This window comes from Pipra filicauda, unplaced genomic scaffold (assembly GCF_003945595.2).
Source record: "Pipra filicauda isolate LSUMZ 115617 unplaced genomic scaffold, ASM394559v2 scaffold252_size1811890_pilon, whole genome shotgun sequence".
In the NCBI taxonomy this organism is placed as follows: domain Eukaryota; kingdom Metazoa; phylum Chordata; class Aves; order Passeriformes; family Pipridae; genus Pipra; species Pipra filicauda.
The window spans coordinates 559,346-577,895 of NW_024104368.1; the positions used below are offsets into that span (position 1 = coordinate 559,346).

The following is an 18,550-nucleotide window of genomic DNA, read 5'->3' on the forward strand; positions in this document are numbered from 1 at the left end:
CTGGTTAGATGTTATCCACTTCCTTCTACAGCATGAATACTTGTCAGGACTCAATTTGGATATTAAGATCACTTAAAAAATGTAGTTTAGAAGAACAAAAAATATTTAAGGCTATCAAAACTGAGGTGAGATTTGAATCTGAAACTTCAGCAGAACTCCTCTCCTGAAGAGCATAAGGACTAGTTACACAGCAACATTTAAAAGATCCTGTCTGTGATATTTCCTGCCCCAAAGAAACCAGCTTCACAGCTACATAAAAACTCTTACTCCACATGTGCTACAGTCCTTATTACTCAGAGGTGAGATTTTTTATCATCTGAATATAACAGTGTCTTCAAACATGCACCCACGGATGGCACACTCAGTCATTGTTAATAAGTGACATTAAAGAAAATGGTTTGGCAGGAGCTGCTGTCTTTAAAGGAAACTGAAAAATATATTTATCTGCATCGCAGTTTCTCAACAGTCATAAAACAAGCAAAAAGACATAACACAACCAACCAGCCAGATTTAGAGGCCTCTATTTTAAAATGTTGCTGTTTTTTAACACTACTATATTGTGAAGGTTGTCAAGGAGATAACAAAACCTAAAAAAGAAAAAGTCTAATCCAAAAGGTAGCCGATTAAAGAAATATATTGTGGGTTGGCAATGACTGGTTTTGACAGGAAAGATTCCGGAGAGGTGTCAAACTGTCTTATTTAAAGGCACAACCACATTGTAAATCACTTCCCTGAAAGTAGGGGCAAATATTTATCCTTAAGCCATGGTAGAAGAACTACATTACAGCTCTTGTGAAAAGCACAAAATTCATTGCAGAGCTCCTAACTCTGAAACAAATAGTTTTTAAAGTCATAGCTCCTTCAAAATTATCTTTTCTATTACTTTGGACTCTCTTCAAAAGAATTTTAGGCTTAAGCTTTTCATGCCCAAAATTTTGAACAGAATCAAATAGAGTTCTCTGTCCCACCATAAATCCTCTGGAACCACAGATTTCAAAGGAAAAATTCTACAGCTTTATTACTAATCTGTCAGAACCACAGTGCCCAATACAAACGATCCTCCTTTTTATAAGAGATACAGTTTTTTCTCTGTCAAAGAAGGAAAATACTGTCTTTTATGTATCAGTTTTCTCTTATGCTATTGTTAGTACTCTGCTAAATTGTAACAAATATCAAGAATATTTACACTTTTTTGCAAGTGACAGTTTTTCAAAGTAGTGCTGAATATATTAAAATACCTTCCTCCTCCTTCTCTTTCTCCGTCAAAAAAAAAAAAAAAAACACAACAAATCCCCCCCCCCCAAACCAGAATAATCCTTAGAAAAATAGAAGGGCAAGGAGATTGTCAAAAACTTAATGTCATGAATGTCACCGAATGATTTGGTAGAGCAAAGTTGAAGCAATTTTTTTCAAAGTAGGACACCTAAAGTTAACTTGATATTCAGAAAGACTTTTGCATTCAATTTTCTGCGGCATTTCTGGTAATCTACACTCTTAGAATTAGAAGGAGATTTCAGGACTTCAGGATTTTTGAAGATTGAGGCAAATCAGTTAGTTTCCTGAAGATATACTTAGTAGCTGAAGTGTTGATACTCCTCCTGTAAGACTGATTCAGTGCTGCAAATGTGAATAACTCAAGAACCACCTTGCTGAGAGTGCCTTAAAGAACTCCACTATTCCCATGAACACCAAGGAAAATTTTATTACTGTAAACCAGCTGTGTTATCTCAAAGCATATGATGAAACATTTATAAACATTGTCCTTTTAATGGCAACCTCTATAAGCAGCATTTAAAAATTACTATATGCATCAAAGCACCTAAATGAAGCTTTGCAGGTAAAAAGATGTTAGACCTTTTTCTATAAGATGATTTACATTACTCTAGCACCAAGCACAGAGCCTTCCACTGCTCTCAGGCAGTCTATAAACACACAGTAAGGAACAATGTCTGTTTGAGCAAAAAGACCAAGTGTGAGGAGAGGAACTATGTCATGCAGGTAATTGGTTTAGGACTAGACAGCAGGAACTGAGCAGAGAGCTGTGGTGGTCATGGTAAAGTGCTTCCAATGCTTCTTTCTCAAGGCTCCATCCCTTCACAGCTGTGATACTGAACAAAGTCTGTCCCAATGCAAGGACTGCAAGCATTTTGGATACCTGAAGAGTGAGTGCCACATGACAGCAAATGACAGATTTAGGAAGAGAACACAAGCAACTGGAGTTCCTGCCTAGTGGTCTATTGGTCTCTTAAGCATTACCATACATAGATGCAATTCTGTTTCACACCAGCATTGCACTTCTACTTGTTTTTTCAAGCGATTTAACTACGTACCTGCTTGCATGGCTGAAAAGAATTTCTCAAACTATATGCCAGAGAGTAAAATCAACTTGATGTATGGTAAAAAAACCACAGCTCCAGAATTCCATATAACTGAGGCAAAATAACTTCCTCAAGATTCTCTAGAACATCATATCAGAGCTTGAGCTAAAACTCAGGTCACTTTGGTTGCACTTCCCTCTATGTACTTCCCAGTATTTCTCTACAGGTAACTGTGTCCCTGAGTACAAGGTGGTTTCATAACCAGCAGTCCCAACCAAACAGTGGGGCTGCATGCTATTGAAAACATGGTTGCAACCTAAAGTAGGTCCCGGACCATAGTTCATATCCACCCCCACTGCTGGAATAATTCACGGGATTTGAAGTTCATTCATTGCCATTGTCTGCCCAAAGCATGCCTTCAGTGCAGATGGAGACCCAGTTGGGAGCTGTCTAGGTGCCACTTGCTGTCGGCTCATGCAGCTGTGGTGCAATCAGATGCCTGGGGGATGTGTGTGTTTGTAGGTTGAAATCACACAGCTGGCTGTGATGCATGTGTCCAGCCACTGACTAAAAAAAGGAGCCACTGTACATAAAACTTTTATTCTGTCAAGGTAAACCAGGAATATTGTACATTCCTGAGCTAAACCAAAGGATCGTTCTTCCCTAAGGGTCACTTTCTTGAAATACATACAAGCAAATATGTTTTTACTGCATTTTGCAGTCTGGGAAAGAACGGTTGCTGTGGAAATTATTAGCAGAGTAAGAGAATACCAGTTGAGTAAAACACAAACACAAAAATGGACAATGTTACTCTGCAAAGGATGAAAGGAAGGGAAAACATAGGGGAGCTCACAAGGTGTGTTTACTTCAGTAGATCTGAAGTTGTCAGATCTCCTGTTAAATAGATGCTTCAGGTGGGGGGAGAAGAGCAAAATAAACAGCCTAGTAGTCTGACCATGAAGCTCCTGTGATGTTTGATGCTCATACTGCTGTGTCCCAGTAAGTAGAGCCACCACTGTACAATCAAATGGAGTGGCCTCAGTGATATGAAAGACACAACTTGATGTAATGAAGAGTAATGTTTGTAAATTTGTGTACTCATTGACTTACTAATGAATTGTCGGCAGAAAGAAGCTCTCATCTTTGTGCAAGTTGACATCCCCATATCTTTCTGTGCCATGACCTTAGCTATATCATTTTTCACATCACTAAAAGATGTACAGTAATAAAAAGAGCAGATGTCTTTGGACAGCTGCAACATCATTAGTGGCATAAATTGCTTTTGTGTGATGCTCTTGCATATTGCTACTACCTCAGGTTAAAAGGAAAGGAATCTAACACTCATAAAGCTACATTTGGGTACTGATATATGGGAAGATCTATTTATTTTAGGTAATTAAGATTATTTCTTTATGAGCATTTGAAATGAGGGGAGAACCACTATTTGAGCAGGTCATATACAAAGTAACAGAGAAAAACCTCCAATTACTTGTAACATACTTTTGCCCTGGCGCTGTGGAGAGAGAATTTATGTACTGACTCTTGAAAATATAAAGCAATATTTTTTTGTTTAGCTCCTCTAATTTGACTTTTTCACCCCATGTGTGCAGAAAAAGGTCAATGCCAGTCTCGAGCCTTCAGTGACAGATGAGTCTTGAACTACAGCCAAGAGCTAGTACAGATATCCAGATATTCTTCTCATAATGAGATCTCCATTTACATGTGAATACCACAAGAATTCCTTATTCCCTGATCAAGAAATGCAGACAGTAGTAGGAGTCTAAGGCACCCATGGCCTCTGATACCTGCTAGTGACCTGGAGCTTGAGAGCCTGAGATGTGTGCAGAAACCAAAGCAGTTTCAACACCCTTTAAAGAACATCTCTGCACTAAGGGACATTTAGGGTAGACAGACTAAGGCACACAAGTGGTGGTGTTTATCTGCAGGAGCCTTCTGTCTAGGCACTGGATGAAGACAAGCTGTCAAGCATGTTGATAGCTAAATATTTATAAGTCAAGATGAGAGAGACTGAAAAGAAATGGAGTGAAAACAACACCCTCTTCCTCCAGGGTTGCCTTGCTTCCTCTCTGCCTCAGAAAGAAACAAGTTCAATCTGAAAACATTTTAAAGTAGAAAAAGGCATGAAGTTTGCATTAGAACACCACATCTAGATTAAACACTTTACCTCCAAAGCAAACAGACGTTACTTTCTGCATCCAGGTCTAAACTTCTCCCAAATTTGGACTTGATTTAAAGCAGAGAAAAGTTCAGGGCAGGAACTTGGATCTAAATCCAAGAATCCATCTAGTGACTTGGTCCTCGTACCTTTGAAAATTGAGGAAGAGACCTGAGATGAGTGGTAATGGTGCAATGGGATCCTCTTCCACCGTGTTCTTTTTCTCCATTTCATCTTTTGAACTTTACCTGGTAAATCTTGAACTGTACAACAGAGAAGAAAGAAATTCTCCTTCATGTTAACACCTAGTTAAACACTACTTATTGTAATTGCTTGGCAGTAGACCAAGGTATCTCACTTAAAGTGATAATTTATGTTAATAGTACTATGCTAGCTGTTGCTATTCAATATCTAAACACCACTTCAGGTATTTGAGATGGTTCAAGTAGCTTATCACAGTTTCAGCAGCCCTGCAGAGCCCTTCTGAAGCATTGCTTTCTCTACTCTGAATACTCACCAACTAAAATCTAGGGTTGCCAAGCTGAAGGGAGCAGTTGCAGCATTGCTCTTCCAGTGTAAGCACACGCACTGTAATCCTGGGTTTGCCAGGATCATGTCGTGTGCATGTACACTCACAATTTGTGTTCAGCCAACATGTGCTGAACACATGGATGAGGATCTGTGTTGATAAAGCCTGAAATTATCAGCATTCAAGATGACAGCAGTCCAGCTCTTCCACGAATCATATCATTATCTAGGAGAGGGCTCTGCCCAGGGTACAACTAAATTACAGTTTCTGGGCTTAATGGAGCTAAAGCTGGACCCAGACCTTTTGTAAAATACGCGAGGTACATTCATGCTATCAACAGAGCTGGGTCTCATCAGATGTCGCATCCAAAATGTTGTGGGTCAGATAATTAACAGACCAACTGATTAATCCCTCAAGAACTTAAAACAGTAGCCAGGTTTCAAAACAGGTGTGCACATCAAGGAGCAACAGGAACTGCTTACTCCTGAGTTTTCCTGAGAATTATGTTCTTAAACACTCGAAGTTCCCTTGAATATTTCTCTACCAGTAATTGTGTTGCAAACACAACCCGAGGAAACATGCTTTAGTACAAGATGTCTATGTTTAATGATTTAGAAGGAGCTTAATGGAAATGCCTTTTTTTTTGACTTGCCACAGAACATTCATTCCAATTCATCAACAAGTGTCAAGTGCCTAGGTATTAGATACCCAAAGGAACTGCATTGCAGTGCTTCTAACTAATTTTTCTTGAAATATACTAAATTTGTTAATTAACCATAGTGGGTTTTTCTCCTACTTTGAGTCAACTCCTTGCTCCTAGAATAAGTTGCTCTTTAGTGATTCTGAAGATTCTCAAAAATTTAAGAAGCATTTCTGCTAAGATCTGAAATATATGAGCGCAAGCTGCCTCAAACCCAAAGTGCATTCTCACTTTCCTCAGACACTTTGCAAAAATTTCCACTTTCTACTGTGTCATCAAGCAGAGATCCTACTTCTTCACTGAAAAATAGGTGGTTTTGCCTGTGAGGATATATATTTTTGCAACTGAAATAAAAATGCAAAAGTAGTTCTTAAAAATATCTCTGTCAAAAATGACTTTGTGAGTGTTTATATACATGAGGAGGGGATCAGAAACCTGAGCCAGACACATGCATCAAGGGGAAGCCTCACAGTTTTCCCCTGACTGACTTCAGCTGGCTTTAGATTGGAATAACTTGTTTCTCTATCAGGCAAAATGGAATCTCTCCACACAAAGGGCAAAGAGCTGCTTGTAGCTGTGCTTCTTTCCAATGCTTGTGGAAGCCTCTCTTTACTAGCCACTGATTCTACAGGGTCGTAATTTTAATAGAAACACATATTTATTCAACTATAGCACTTGCGCTTTCATGTCTGAACATATTTCCCTTTCCTCTTTCTAGTCAATATTTCATTCTAAACTACGCTATTAACAAGAGCAGAAAATCTAGCAGGTGCTCATTTTTTTCCTCTTTAATAATAGATGATATCTATTTCAAAAGATAAAGATATTTCCTTGCTCTGGGATGTGTTCTTTTCTTTCCAGATAAACCACTATTTTGCACATTACATTTGCTGCCTTCCAGAAACAGCAGATAACACCGAAGAGATTTAATTAATATGTACCACAGCATGACCTCAATGGATAGAACATCTACCCTAAAGGAGTAGAGCTGTAGGAGGTAATTAGAGCACACCATGACATTTATTACTAATGCTCTTCCATTGACATTTGCTGTTGACAGGCTGCATATAAAGTTTTCCTCTGTTTGCACTGCCTTACAATGATTTAGACCTTCCCACATACGTTAGTGAGAATGCTTTGGTTGTTTACAGTAAATTAAAGCATAAGGGACAGAACAAATTCTTTGCCTTTTGAGAGCAACTAGCTAAACTCCTGCCAACTTTCTGGACCCACATTTCTTCTGCACTCAGTGCACTTTGAAGGGCTGCTGGCATGAAATAAATCCTTTGAGAAAGGGAGAAGTCCCATGTTCCTGTCCCTATTCTCTTCTGCTGTGTAGATGTAAGAAAACAGTAACTGTTGGGTGTAAAATGGATAAATAGAGTGCCAAAGAATCAGGATCAAGGACCCACTTCTTCCAATGCCTCTCCAGGCCTACAAAAACACTTTGTTACTCAGTTGCATTACAGAGTATTTTACTAGCATATACAGTCAGATAATTAAATGGTGCTTTTAGGGTTTAAAACATATCTCAGAATTAGTAAAATTTGAGATCTCCAAAAAGCACACAAGTGGAGGGCAAACTCTACCGATGTCAGTAGAACTGTCTAGAAACACTGTAAAACCCCTGGTAGACTGAAGCTGGAAGAATTTATTTTGTAAAAATTATTTTCAACTGGGCTGAAGCAGCTTGATTAATTCAGCTAATTTAATTCAAAAATTTGTTTTCCCCTTCCCTCTTGCAACACACTAAACTTACAATGAAAAAAAGCTGTTTTGTTTTAATGAACATGCCCTGGAGTGGCCTGCTCTCACCAGTAGACAGTTATACCTGTTGGAGGACAACTCTGTCACCCAAAGACAGACTGAAAATTTGAATTCATTATAGTGAGTTATGAGGAAAGAAAAGTGGGTACTTGTAACACTGGAGACAGCGCAGGTCAAGAATACCTCAGTAATGACAGGAATTAATCACTACCATGAATAGCATCTCATGCATACAACACCACAGCCTATTCTTGCAAAATCTTCCACAGGTAGGGAGTGGTTTATGTTATTGACTAATGGGAATGTAATGAGAGTTGTTACATCCCCCTTAAATTATATTCTGTCTCAGAATATAATCTATTCATGTTTCCAATTTAGTGGATAAAGAAGATTTAGCAGCCTCATTCCCACATAATATTTATGTCTTTGAGAACATTATGGATGTTTTGTTTGAATAATTTCCTAGAATCCCAGTGATTTTTGAAATACACTAATAGAAAGCAAGCAAGGAGAGTACACACAAGAACATTGTAATTAAAGATTATTTACTAACAGTGAAAAAAAGCAAACAATATCTGATAAAAATCAAAATAAAGCCATGTTTCTGCTTAGGCACTAGACAGTTTTTAACATGAAAGGAAAAAAAAAATGCATTAAACTTCTTGGCACAAAAATCTGCTATGATTTGACCAGGGCTTATTGCATTAATCACATTGACCTCATCATCTCTCTGTGCACTGCTCACTGCCCACCCTGTAGTACTCTCCCACTATTTCTTATCTTACACTAAATTTACAGGCTTTGGGTCTGGGATTGTTTCTCCTTTTCTGGTTACACAAGACCTTACTCCCAGAGCAGAGAAATAACAAGTGTAACCACCAACCAATTAAGATTAATTTTACTTTTGGTTATAATAGAGAAAATTAACTACTGTGCCTATAGTGCTATTTGAGAAGGTTTTTCTGTTTGTTTTTAAAAACACAAAAGATTCAAAAAACTGAAATCTCAATTCTTAGTACAGAAAAGAGTTGCCTACAACTTACTGTGCTCATCCCCACGCCCTGAAGTGATTGACTGCTATGAAAGATGTCCAATAGACAGAGGGCTTGTGAGAGCTGGGAGACCTGGGAAACTCAGGTAATTGAATTAGAGAGGCTGAATGAGGCTTATTAGCTTGGGCACAGCCTTAGTCCAAAACTCATTTGTCTCCAGCCAGGTCAGAAAAAAGGCGGAGTGAACTCAAGTCTTCCAGCACATGTTCATGTCAATGTGCTTTCCTCATTTCCCTGTGACGAATGGCTGTACACAGAGCTGCTCCTTTCCTGTAGCCAGGCATGGCCACAGATAGTTAAAGCAGTCCTTTTAACATGCAAAAATGGTATTCTGACATGATTAATCTGCATTTTTTATACTCATTTGCTCTACACGCCAGTCCAACATGGCACATGAAATATGGGAAGTTTCAATTCAGAAACTGTGCACCGCCAAATGCTTAAATGCTACGCAGTGGGTGGCTATGCAGACATTCCTAACTGTAAAACATTAAACACTCATTGACGCCATAATATGAAATCACCAAAAATCCAAATGCTGCATTTTGAGCATATTCATTTGTTATTCAGTGACACTCCTACAGCAGTCAAAACACAGCAAAAGCAGCGATTTTCCTAGGTTTCTTAAAACAGTATGTGAAGAATAGAGTCATTACTCCTCTCCCCCAACTAATAATATTTTTGAAGGACTTTGCTTTAGCTTTATACGCACAATGTATTCCAAGAACCTTAGGACCATAAATATTGCTGTCTATGCATTGAATGGAGAGGGAAAAAAGCAGGGTCTAGCTGCTATGAAAAAATTAAAATTGTATCCTGAACATATTCCCCTCATCACATTTGGTCTGAAAAAATGGTCACACAAGCACTTCCCAAGAGTTTAACTCTGTAAGAGTTTAGCAGTGTATTGTAATAAAAAAAAGACATCTTATTAAATATCATATTTGAGTAAAACATTATAAGCCCTTGTAATAAGTCCTTGATGGACTATTTTGCAATCCCTTCACATACATATGTATATAGTGACCTTTCCTTCCCAAATTTTAGCTCCTTTATTTTAGACTATGAATTAATTTCACAATTCATGTATAAAATTACTACCAAAAATAAAGAATCTGTAGGCAGTGGGAAATACTTTGAGTATTCCTAAACTGGTTTCTGTTTGGACTGTTGTCCTCCAATTTTGTCAGAAAGATCTGCAATGTTAAAAGACTTGCAAAAGCCAAAGCTCTATGGGAATACTCAGTCAAGTTGAATTACCTGAAACTTTAAAGACAACATACATAACTTACAGCATGTTAAACCCAGGTGGTTAATATCCTGCTTTCAAAAAAGTGGTAACTCTATGAACACGACACTACTGCAATCATTTTCTAAGGGAGCCCATGTGGAAATGTGGATTGAATGCTGAGTAATTTAGAAAAACTGAAACTCTACTCCTACCCCTGTTTCAGTGAAATTATTTTGAGATTTTATCTCTATGATTTGTTACATTCATCTTAAAAAACCAAGTGCACACACACACACACCACAAAATGTCATTTTATGCCTTTTACATGAGGGAAAAAGATGTGGATTTCCCTTCTGAATTAAGCAAACACTGTAGAAGCTAAGCAAAAGCAAGGAAGACATCATATATCCTATCTTGAATGAACTCTAAATGGCAAAAAACCCACCAACAAAACCACAAAACAGACCTCATGACTCCAGTTTTTCACTTTTTTGCCAGTTTTCTCACTGAAGCTCTACGGGACCCTCAATATACTCCTCCAGAAAATACAAAGCTAATGTTTGTTCTGAAAACTCAGAATTGAGCTGATTATAGGTGGCTTGTCATGGTTTGTCCTTGTATTAGATTTCAACTAAATTCAATTACACAGTGTTCTCCTTGCTGCCATGAGATGAATGGCAGGATGAAGATGAATGAACACAACTGCTGAAACTGATTGATCCCAACATGCAGGCAGGTTGATTAAAGTGTCCAGAAGCAAAATGAGGAATAGTATTCATCTGTAACTACTGGTTGGGTCTTCAATTAAATGCTGTTTTCACCAAATGCCAAGCAACAGTCTGATTCCTGTTGGTTTTGCAAGAACATGAGTGCAGCACCCAAACTGGAGTTTGATGAACTGAAAGAAAACTTATTTTTACATCAGTCCATCTATAGCTTTCTTTTCAATGACTACTTAGTTGCTGCAAACACGTACTTGGAAAAATTAAACAACTAAAAAGCATGTTAATACAAGATAAAGTTGAATTAGAAACATACTGATAGACATATAACTCACAGGTGAACAGACAGGAGTTTGGTGACTGTTCCATATTTGCACAGCATTGCTTCCTTAACTCCCACGCTACGGTGGGGATATGTGAAAACAACCACACATTCCTGAGTGGTTTGCTGCCTCTGGAAATATTTCCTAGTCTGGAAATACTGCACCTTGGCACTACGGAGGCAGGCATTGATTAATGAGAAAAAAAATCAGATACCTTCTGCATGGTGTGGCAAGGGTTCCCATACTCACCCTGAGCCAAAGGTTGATAATTCAAATACATCTTGATCCCCAGGCAGATTTGATCAGACTCTGACAGTGCAGAAAGGTTGAAGAAAGGTGTCTGAGTATGTCTTCAAGGGACAGATATGTAAATCTCTACTCTACTCTTGCAAAAGCAGCATTTTCCATATGTAACCAAGGATTTGTTGTGGTTTTTAACCCAGGGATAATCCATTCTCAGATGCTTTTAAAAAGTGTATCTATTCAGTTGGAGTTGATGATCTTAAAGGTCTCTTCCAATCTTGATGATTCTATGATTTCACCTTGTTAGCTACACATTTGTCTCATGTCTTTCCAAAGCAGAGGCCAGATCCCAGCTGTCATCCTGGACTTTGAACTATTTTCTCTCAACCATCTGTGGTTTCTTCTGCAATGCTAACACTATGGTTTCTGGCACCATGTTGGCTTCTGAATCTGTGTCCAACTTCAAACTAATAAGTGTCCCTTTACTTTCAGGCTGACAGGTCATTTGTCTTGTCCTGGCACACCATCCCATTCTCTGAATAACCCTTGTAGTACTATCTTCTCCCTCAATCTATGCATTGCACAGAGCAAGGCCATCTGTGCAGGGCCTGAGCTCTCTCAAATCTTTCCAATACCAGATTTTGCTAGGTTTTGTTGACTTGGCTTAAGTAATTTCCTAGGATCTATCTTCTGCATTTCCCTTGCCTTCTGAAGTCTCTAACAAAGCCAGTCTTAACTGCTCATATCTGCGTTGCACTTTCAGAGATAAACTCTTGCCAAGTTAACTGAGATCTTTTCAACCCTTCAAATGCTTCAGAGGCTGTCTTTCTCTTAACTTGTATTTGCTCTCTGCAGTTAGATGGTAAAGTGTAGCTGAAGTGTTCTCTCACACTACGGACTTCCAAAGAATTTTAGCAGTAGTATTCCTTAGTGCATTCCTTCCACTGCCAACATCATTTGCTGTAGAGAAATCACTGAGAGCCAAAGACTCTAAGAAAGAACGCATGGTTCTGCATCACATAAGCACATTCAGAAGACAGCAAGCTTTCCCAAACAGCTCCTGGGCAAGTTTATAATCGAAAGACATAGTTCATTGCAAGATACCTTGTGACAGAATCCATGGACTAACTCTGCAAACTTTGGATTTAGCTAATGAAAACAGAGCTGGTTGGAATAAATTGCACTAAAAACAGTTTCTAGCCAACGTCATTGTGATTTTTATGTATTGTGCATGATTAACACAAGATGTAATAAACTATCATATCCTTAACACAAAAGATGCCATATCCATACTAATGAAGAAGTAAAACTCTTGGTTAGAGTGAACTTAAAAAAAAATAAAAACAAGTCCCAGTCTTGATGAATTGCAAGGAACTAGGTATGAAACAGAACAAATGTAGATATAGTCCAATTTCCCACTTGTGCAGGGGCACTGTCCTCTCCCTTCCATTTCATGCACCTGTAAGATGACATGGTGTTTGCTCATTTCCAAAACTCTAATTCTACCCCTGCAAATAAAGAAATCACTCATAAAACAGAAGAGGCAAGTGCTCATTCACATGGAGTAAGTCCACTGATTTCTCTGCACACACTAATATGCTCTGACTGATGAAATAAAACACAGCATTAACAAAAATTATGTGTAAGTCAAGCCACATTATCTACGAAAAGAAACATTGCATATGTTTCACCCCAGTTAGGGATCCTTTCCTGTACTTGGGCAGTGCTAAGAAGGCTATGGTCATAAGACTAGGAAGCTTTTGCAAGAAGCATGCCATAAAAACACTAGGATCAACCCCTGAAACCACTATAATCAGTGGTAGTGCTGCCACCAATGTCAGAGTCAGGATCATCACCCACAGGTCTCGATGAAGTGCAAACTTTTCCACATCCACCATCTGAGGCCTGAAGCAAGAAGGAAACACTAGTGACACAGAAATGGCTACATACGGTGCTGAAGAAATAATTAGTGACTGTGCAGCGAACACCCACAGAGCAGATGCAAGATGATATTGGATACAGCAGGCATCAGTTAGGTGCAAATGGTGACAGCTGGGGACTTTGTGCACGATGAGACAGCAGCACATGAGGATCTGGCCTCCTGGAGACCATGGCAACAGGACACATGCAGAGCACTTTGCTATTCACACGAGATGTAATGCGAGGGTGCCCCTTGTTTTACAGTTGAAAGGATTGGCTTAGGGCCAACCAGGAAAATCAGATGCATGAAAAAATGATGGCCAGTCTTCTGAGAAACTGCTAATGGGTGCCTGACCTTGTTCTGGGATGAGGAAGAGAAGTTAGGGCATCCCCCTCTCTCATTTCAATCAGTGCTTGCACTTGAGCCTTCAGGAGAAGCTACCTGAAAAAGCAGTTTGAGATGACAGTAAAGCTAAACAGGGGAACATTAAATATGCAGGTGATATTTTGCTGATGCAGTAAGATCCTTCAGTCTCACTTCACTCCTTTATTGGGTCTTAAAGCACAGACTTGCCATATCTTTGGCTTTAAGATGAAGCAGAAGGAAAATACATTTTAACTGTGTGAATACTCTTTTCAAAGAGGACTGAAAGTCAACACATCCTTCACATTCTAGCATTTACATCAACTCTGGGTGAGTCAAACTAATAAATGTGTTATATCAGTTAGGCAGATTAATTTTTTTTTTAAAGGATAAATTGAGTCACCAAAACTTTTCCTTATGGAGCAGATAGAGCTTTGTCAAAATAGTTAGCTGGATCTGTATTGGTTTGCTCTGGAGATACCCAAGATATATCTTTGCAGACATGATTCAGTTTGTGAAAGTGATCTTTTGGGAAAAGAAGAAAGTTGCAATATCCTTATATATCATGAATTATAGAGCTCTCTCTAAAAAATGGGACTGGCATTGTTTCCAAATCTGTGACTGCATGCAATGAACACAGTCCTGTAGAAAATACATTTGCACAGTCAGTTGTTAGAGTCTTATGTAGGCAGAACTGAAGCACACCCACCTGGGCACATCTGCCCTGTAGCACAGCAGTAGCATGAGGGCAACAGCAGCTATGAAGGCTCTCACATAACACAAGTAAACAAACACTAAATACAAAACTTCCAGTTCAAATTGGTCTGGTTTTTTTCAACACAGCCCCCACTGAAATACGCACAGATGGAAGTTATAATGCTGGGATCAATGAGATGAAAAGATGATGTACGAGAGAGAATTTATATACTTTGAGTCCGAGGAATTGATCGGCTTTCAAGAGCTGGAAAATATCAGTTAATAAGTTTAACTTGCTGAACAAATATTTCCAGAGAGGCAGATGTAGAAGAAATATCTATGGATTAGACAGCCTGTCATATCGATAGGTCAAATACAGCTATACTTGGAAAAGTTTTACCTGGTTGAGAGGCTGATTACAGTTTTCTGACAGCTAGCATATTAACAGAAAGCTTGGGGTCGATCTCTCTGAATTTAGGACAAAAGTTTAGCCCAAGTCAGAAGTTTGTGACCACATTTTAAAATGCAGCTATTGACTTTTCCCTTCAAAATGACATTTTCTATTTTTTGTCCCCAAATCTGAGTTCCAATTTCACTTAGAATGAAAGAAACTATTTCTGACCTGCTAAGAAAACAAAACATTGACTTAGAAATTGCTGATAATTCTTTATGAAATTTGCATTGTTTAGCAAATACTCAATTCCCCCCCCCACAACACCAAGAAGAAAATTTCTTTCACAGAATAATAATTGAAATGTTTTATTCAAATATGACTCTGAGGAAAAATTAAAACCCCAAGACTTTATGGAAAATGAAACCCAAAGCATTTCATCCTGTGAAGACCTAGTTAAAAAAAAATAAATCTCATGGTTGTCAGTACTGCTGAATTTTGAACCCCAACACTGAGTAACCAACATTTACTATAAAAAACTTGCATAGATCTGCCACAGCAGTAATACTAGCTAAATACACTATTAAATGCTGAATCTAATTAATTACATTCTAGCAAAATGTCAAAGGTCAACTAAGAAATTTCCATATCCATTCAGTTTGGCAGAAGAGATAATTAAATAATTTCCAATTAAATAATTTCCTCTATAGGTACAATGTATAAGCGAAAAATAATATTGACAGGTTTCTGAATGTCACATGTATAGTATATTTCCTTCATTTTTTGTGTAACAGATAACAGCTGCATTTTCACACATTAAATTATTTGTTCTTACAGAGAATAGTGTGAAATTTTATTCACCATTCCTCAGCCATTAGGAAAAAATGAAAATATTATATACCAAATTATGCAAATTGACATTGCTGATCTTCTAAAATATTGCTGGAGATTTTTGAGATCTATTACCAGGATAACCTCTGTACATCAGAAAAGCGCCGCAGTGCTGGCTATCTCATTTCCATTTTATAGCCTGTGTTACAGACATAGGTACATTATATTTCAGAGATATATAGCAAGGAGGCTTATAATTTATCCTTATCTGTAGAATATGAAGTAGGGTTTTAGAGACTCCTGCTTAGGGCTATTCTGCAATGCAACTTTGATAAAATTGACAACCTATTTTTTTAGTCAAAGATTTATAGGACACACGACTGCTTCAAATTTGCTTTTCAACCAGGAAGAGTATCTCATGTATAAGGGTCCCCCAGTAGATTTTGGGTGCAAGTATTACTACTGAAAGGGAAGGAAAATGCTTTTCACAGATATAAATTGATTTTTATTACCTAGGTGAACTTCTCAGTCCCTGGGACTGGTCAGTATAGGACCAGGGTATCCAGCCCCCTCCCCCCCCCAACTAAATTATGGGCAAAGAAACTCAGGGGAAGGAATGTGCTCACTATGAGCAAACAAGACCTGCAGGGCCATGAGTTGCTCTAAATTAAAAATATTTGATGTCACAGAAAACGGAACCACTACATTATACATTACCCTAAACCTTAAGGGCTCTAAGAGAGAGAACACTGCCTCCGTCCACTATCCACAGTGACCCTATTCTTCTGGGGCACATCTCCCTTAGGTTAGCTCAGTTCTGCAGCTAGACCCTCTGTATTCCTCCAAGTAAATTACTGGAAAGTGGAGAACCCGATTGCCTGAAATCCTCTGACATATTCCTGATACAGCGCCCATGTGGGAGATAACTGGGCACTCAGGTGCAAGCACAATCCTGCAATTTATGTCCAATACAACTGTACCTGCTCAACAAGAGTGTTATGATGATTAATTAATTCATCTTCGCAAAGCACTTTGAAAGATTAAAACCTGCAATTAAAGTGCTTGGCTTGTACAAAGCTGAGACAACAAAATACTTTGGAAGAAAACAATAACTGATAACTTTGAATATTAGTGCTGCCACTTAGAAATAATGCACAGACAGTAGTAAATTAATGAACTGGGTTTTAATGAACGCTATAACCTGAAGGGATGGAAAAATTGCAAAGAGGTGCTAAAATATTCTGAATTGCTTAACAACTGTGGATAATATCTAGAGGCTATACCTGGGTATAAACAAAGGATGAGGTAGTGGGTTTTTATGCTACTACCAAGTCTCAGAAAGTTTTTAGAAAGTCACTTATCTTTCTGGCATCTAAACATCAAAGAAAGTTAAATTGTAAAGCAGATACTATGCTCTCTGTCATGAAAAATTGTAACATAGTGGAAAAATCTGCTCTGCCTAGGAATTGTGTTGAAATAATCGATGTAACATCAGTTTCATGCTCTAGACCCTGATCAGCGCACAGCACAGAAAAAGCCATCTTTTCATCTGCTAGCAGTAATGCAACTCCTGCTCTTTAATTTGTACTTGGAAAGACAACAGGTTTATTCTCTTCAGGAAGAAAAATTCTCTAGAGAGAAAGGGCTCTTGAGTAATTTGTTTTCCTAGCAATGTTTTTATGTTTTGCAGCACAGGTTGGTATTGTGAACCTTGAATGCAACTGCAAATATATGTGCAAATATACTCTGACAGTGTTTTTCTTCATTCCTTCTTGCAAAAGAATGCAGAAATTGCATACCTCTAAGATTAAGGGAAACTCAGCACTGAAATGAGCAGCACATCTTGCACATCTTGTTTCTCAGGGTACCCAGTTTCAGCCAGGCTTGTGTGTAGGTATGACTCAGCATTAGATAATTTGAAATTCATCCAAGGTAACTCTGAATAAACTTGTTATACCCGCATTACACTACGGTATTGCTTACATTTTGGGTTGGATCCGTCACTGCTGTCAACTAGACTGGTGTTATGAAAACAAAAGAAAACTGTGCAACTAAAGCAATGGGGAATCCAGAAGCAGGTGAACAGCAGTAGAGGGAATAATATAAGCGGCAGAAGTAGCATTGGTCCTCTGAAATGCCCATACCACGCTAACGACAGAATACACACCAATAGAAAAGTAGAGCCTGGAAAGCTGTGCAGTCACATTTCACAACGAAATGGACCTGAACCACAGGTAAATAGCACTGTCCAAAGTTATAAATATTATAAAATTGTTACACATATATTCCATTATGTGAGGTAATGTTTTCACATTGCTCTATATGTGATTATTAGTTGTTTATAATGCACAAATCATCTATAGTATATGGGATCCAAGAATGGCTTAACACCAGAGCATTCACTGACTGATTTTATAGCCCAAATTTATTGTTTTATATTTGGCTGTCAGATTTATATGGACATGCATTGGACTACAATCATATATCAGCTAGAGCTGAGGAATCATAGTTGCTTCTTTTACTTAATTAATCAGAGACAGAGATTATGTTTCTCCAGGGATTGCAGGAGCAGCTACCACTATCTCATTAGTGTCTCCAAGGCTTTCTATAGCCTGACTATTCCTGGCTACTCTACGAATGTATATGAGCTGTCTATGCCAGCAAGTCCCAGTTTGGCCCAATGACTGTACCATTGCCTGCTCTTACACAGGAACACAGGTATGGATGGAGCCTACCCCACTCACCTATCTCAGCATCGGAATTTCAGCTCCAGGAAAGCATCAAAACCAAACACCTCCGCGGCCGTAATGCAAGCAGTCTCCAGTAAATACTCTCCCAAGAGATTTTCTATTTGCTTGCCTGTTACCTTCCCCATCACCCTCTTGGTTGAACCACAGTCTCATGGCCAGCATTTCCACTCCTCTTCCAAAATAGTATGCACACTTTCACAGCAAAGCAGGAAATCTTGAGCCAGAGTTTCAACTTCCTGCTAGTTTCCTCAAAGCTCCATTGATTCTACAGGGTGTTGTTATCCAGCAAAGATGCCAATAACTGCATTGCCACACTCAATTCAAAGCTTATTTCAGAACAGCTGCACATCCTTCACATTTTTATTGACACAGCTATCACAGGCTAGTAAAGTTTCATTAGCTGTACTTAAAGACATTATTATCATGTTGTGTGTTTATATTATACAGAAATAAATCTGAAAAGAATCATTTTCATCCATAAATGCATAGCCATTTAGACGTGGGTATGCAAGTATGCAATATATCATATGAAATGTA

General features: G+C 38.4%; 1 long non-coding RNA gene across 1 annotated transcript in view; it reads right to left on the bottom strand.

Annotated features, from left to right (window-relative positions):
* Nucleotides 1-18,550, bottom strand: part of LOC113990043 — a 271,781-nt gene that overhangs the window by 89,985 nt on the left and 163,246 nt on the right. The window lies entirely within an intron of this gene.